Source organism: Triticum aestivum, chromosome 2B, assembly GCF_018294505.1.
Source record: "Triticum aestivum cultivar Chinese Spring chromosome 2B, IWGSC CS RefSeq v2.1, whole genome shotgun sequence".
NCBI lineage: Eukaryota > Viridiplantae > Streptophyta > Magnoliopsida > Poales > Poaceae > Triticum > Triticum aestivum.
In genome coordinates, this window is record NC_057798.1 from 663,399,230 (window position 1) to 663,403,974 (window position 4,745).

Below are 4,745 nucleotides of genomic sequence, written 5' to 3' on the forward strand. Positions count from 1 at the left end.
ACAGGTGGGCCCGAAAGCAAGTTGGCCCACCTGTCAGTGACCCAACTGCACCCTGCAGTACGTCAGGGGAGCCGAGTCCCAAAAGATCTGAGGGGCTCACGTGCTGGCGCTACAGTAACTTTTTCTGCGGCGCGGTCTTTTCACCTCTCGTACCTCCTTCTCGAAGGAAAGGATCACTCCAACACGAACACTCCATTTGTGCTAAGCAAAAATGCAAGTCCGTTCACCGTTGATTCTCAGCACTCTAAGACGGTAAAGCGAGCGGATAAGAGTAAACCAAAGCAAGATCCACTAAAAATGTTCGGAGCCTCATGCATGATGGCACAAAAGATGTACGGGTCTCACGTGCTAGAGCAACAGTTGTTTTGCTGTACTCTCGAAAATTATCTGTCCAACAATCAGTTTGTGCTACACAGGTACTACTGCTAGTTTCCTTGCTCCAGGATCGCGTTAAGAAATAGGAAAAGAAAACTGCTCACTTATTCATTCCAACGGGGCTAAGACCAAATAATAACAATGCAAATAGGGCAACAAATGGATTTCTTCTGCTTCATCTATTCAGGCATTTCGATCAGAAAAAACGCACAAAGATAAATCGCTGGAAAAACATACTGTATGCTTTTGAGAGTACAGGAAAATCATATGGCGATGCACGGAATCCCCACTAATCTCGAGCAAATCTGACTCGCGTTTGCAATGCAAAACGCTACACCTACTACTACATCGGGCCAAACGAACACATCCTCGGATCTACTACTAGAAGCGGAGGGAATACTGCTTACAATTACAAGGAAAAAATCGCTGGAAACCTCGAGCGCTTGTTGCAGATCTCCAACACTACTGTTGCATCCGGGCAAACGAACAGACATGTCTACTCAAGCGGGCGAGCTGGCGGATCGATGAAACAAAAGTAAAGCATGAAATTCACCGTAACCAAGCCACGATTCATGATATATACTCCCTTCGATCGGAATTACTTGTCGTAGAAATGGATGTATCTAGATGTATGTTAATTATGATACATCCATTTTTAAAATAAGTAATTTCAAACGGAGGGAGTAGTTACCAGCAGAGATGCTACACGAAAACATGACGGGATCTGTGTAGATCAACAAAACTCAACGGTACGGAAGCATCAAATCACATCTCAACCTCGGTCCCCTAAATCACGAATCATCGCGAACCCTACAGGAAAGTACTACTGATGACCAGCGACAAACAAAATCAACTAGTTACCGCCCGGGCCTCCATATGCATCGGAGTACTACCTCGCCGACGCCGGCCATGCTGTCGGCGAGGCCGTTCGCTTGGTCGCCGCCCTGGCTAGGTGGCCAGGGCAGCCTCCGCCGCGCCCTCCGCACCTGCCTCCGCGCCCCTGGCGCGCGCCGTCCGCGCCACCCGCCGCCTCAGGCACGTCGTCGTCGTAGCCGTCCTTGTCCGCCGGGGCGAGCGGCCCGAAGCGGTTGATCGGGGGTGAAATCCTCGTCGCGCGGCGGGGCACGGGGACGTCGTCGCGCTCGCCGGAGGGGTACATGACGGAGACGACGAGGCGCGCCGGGGGCATCCGCGCGAGCACCGCGCCGAGATCGGTCGCTCCGGGGGACAGAGATCAGGTGACATGCAGGTTTTGTACGTCACCGTGTGCCTTGCGGCCGGAATTTAAATTTAAACATTACGAAAAAATCTGAAAAAAAGCATGCATGTTCATAGCACATATTAAGATAACCTCTAAAAATTCAGATCAAAATTTGAAATATACATTGAGAAACAAAAAAGAGAAATCTGTCATGAATAGTTCGCGAATGGTTCTCTGTAGATCTGAGTTTCTCTTTCTTGTCTCTCGATGTATGTTTCGAATTTTGATCTGAATTTTTTAGGGGTTATCTTAATATGTGTTGTGAATATGCATGATTTTTTTTCAGATTTTTTCGCAATGTTTAAATTTGAATTCCGGCCGCAAGGCACACGGTGACATGCAAACGTGCATGTCACCTGATCTCTGTCCCACTTCGGGCCCGTTCGCCATGGGCAGGGCAGGGGAGTGGGGAGGTGGAGGTGGAGGTGGGCGTGGGCTTCGCTCTGAGCTCTCGCTTTTGGTAGGGAGGGGAGGTGGGGTTTGCTCTGGGAAATGGGATGGGATGAAAGATGAAGAGGGTGCGCTGTGAGGTGGGTTATTTTTATACAGGCTGCGGCGGACGGGGTTTCTGAAAGCATCCATTGCTCTGACGGCGTTAGCCAGCAAACGTTACCTTGTTCTGCAAGTCCGCATGGAAAGATTAATTAATTGAAGTCTGTTCAATTAATTTTGCTTTACAAGTACAGGACCAGAGTATTCAGTTAATTACTAGAGTATATTGTACTACCTCCGTTCCGGTTTATTAGTTCCATGTATTTTAGGTCAAACTTTGACATTTGATTTAACTATCAAAAATAAGTTATATATCATAAAAACAATATCATTGAAAACCTTTTTTGAATATGAATCCAACAATATAAATTTTATGGCATACAAAGTTTTGTTGGTCAAATCAACGGTCAAAATTGAGCACAAAATACAAAGTGGATCAATAAACCCGGAAGGAGATAGTAGTTTGCAACTGCCGAACACGGACGCTTAATTATGTTAACAGATGCGGAGCCGATGATTTTCCCTAGCGCCACCCATCGTAATGTTTTCCCAGTATAATGACTTGACTAGACTAGTTGACGCAGTCTAGATTTTTCTGAAGTTCAAACTGAGTAGGAAATTTAATCAAATAAACAAATAAATAAATAAAATCTACGGTGTGTAGATATTAGAAGGGGTCGTGTGCGACCAAATTATTGTAAACGGCTTGACAAAGAATAGCCACGTCGTGCATGCTAGCATTGGAAGCGCCGAGGAGATCGACGCAGGAAAAAAAACAAACGAACACATCAATATCAAATCAGTCCCAAAACTATGTCTAAACCGACTTCGCGCCACCATCGCATGCATTAAGTCACTGCGGAACTAGATCTCCAATGTTTTGAACTTCTGTAAATCATTTTACTTTACTTTTCCCTATATAATTGATTCACGTGGAATGTTGACATATCTTGCGATTTTATCTAGCATTGCACTCAATTTTTGCAATTTTGAACCTTTTTCTATTGGTATCTCGTACGTCGGTGATGCTCATTTGAACTGAAGATGTTTGGTTCTCACTTAGCAGGTAAATCAAGCACAAATTGAAATTTTAGGCAGAGGTCGCGAAAAATCAAGCTGAAGTTGGCGGCAAAAGGTAAACAAGTACAGAACTGGACCGCATCTCACAATTCACAATTGTGTTCGGTTGCTATTTGCCCCTGCTATCTCCGAAAAGCGAGACCGGTGTTCGATGCCTCCATCTCATGACCTCCTTGATCTCTTTAACCACCATATATATTCTCTAGTATTGTACTACTAGTAATAATATAATCCTATTAATTAACATTGACTACTTCCCTAAAAAAATTTACATTGACTACTCTATGCAACTAATGTATCATAACCCTATGCATGGAAATCATTAGAAGTCTTTTGATCATTGATTAATCATTAACTACTGCTGGATCTTGCACTAGTAGAAAACAGGGTTTTGGTTCGGGCCTGGCCAGCTCATTAGTCCCGGTTCTTCACGAACCGGGACCAATGGGGGGCATTAGACCCGGTTCATGAGCCCAGGGGGCCGACCGGGGCTTCGTGGGCATTGGTCCCGGTTCGTCTCGATCCATTTGTCCCGGTTCTAGGCACGAACCGGGACCAATGGTCCACGCTCTTGGCCCACAGTCATTGGTACCGGTTCGTGCCATGAACCGGTATAGAAGGGGGGATTTAGTCCCGGTTCATGCCACGAACCGGGACAAATAAGTTGCCTATATATACCCATCGCCGCGGCAGAGCACTTTGTTTTTTCTGGCCGGCGAGGGGAGGGCATTTGGGTGCTCTAGCTCACCTCCTATGCACACGAGGTGTTCGATGAAATGCTCGAGCCACACTAGTTAAGCTTTCTCCTTTCGAAGCTCGACCTCGGAGCTCCATTTTTCTCGAGATTTGTCTAGATTTAGCGGTCCGTCACGCCCCGTCCCCGTTTTCATCGTCGTTGATCGTCCGCGCCGATCTCGTCGCCGGCACCACCGTGGTAAGCCTCTTGTTCTTATCTTCTTTCTGATTTTCTTACTTTAGATAGAGACTTGTCTGATTTTCTTACTCCAGATAGATACTTGTCTGATTTTCTTACTTTTGACACACATAATTATATATAATGCACGCAGATGAACCGACAATGGATGTATGGTGACAGACACACCTCCGAGTACATTAAGGGCGTGCATAATTTTCTCGAAGTGGCTGAGGCAAACAAGCAGAATGGTTTTATGTGTTGTCCATGCCCTAAATGTGGGAATACGAAGTCTTACTCTGACCGGGAAATCTTTCACACCCACATGCTTTACAAGGGTTTCATGCCACACTATAATGTTTGGACGAGGCATGGAGAAATAGGGGTTATGATGGAAGACGACGAAGAAGAAGAGGACGATGACAACTATGTGCCCCCTGAATACGGTGATGCTGCAACGAGGGGAGCTGCTGAAGATCAAGAGGAACCAGACGATGTGCCCGATGATGCTGCAACGGGGGAATCTATTGAAGATCAAGAGGAACCAGACGATGTGCCCGATGATGATGATCTCCGCCGGGTCATTGTCGATGCAAAGACGCAATTCGAAAGTGAAAAGGAGAA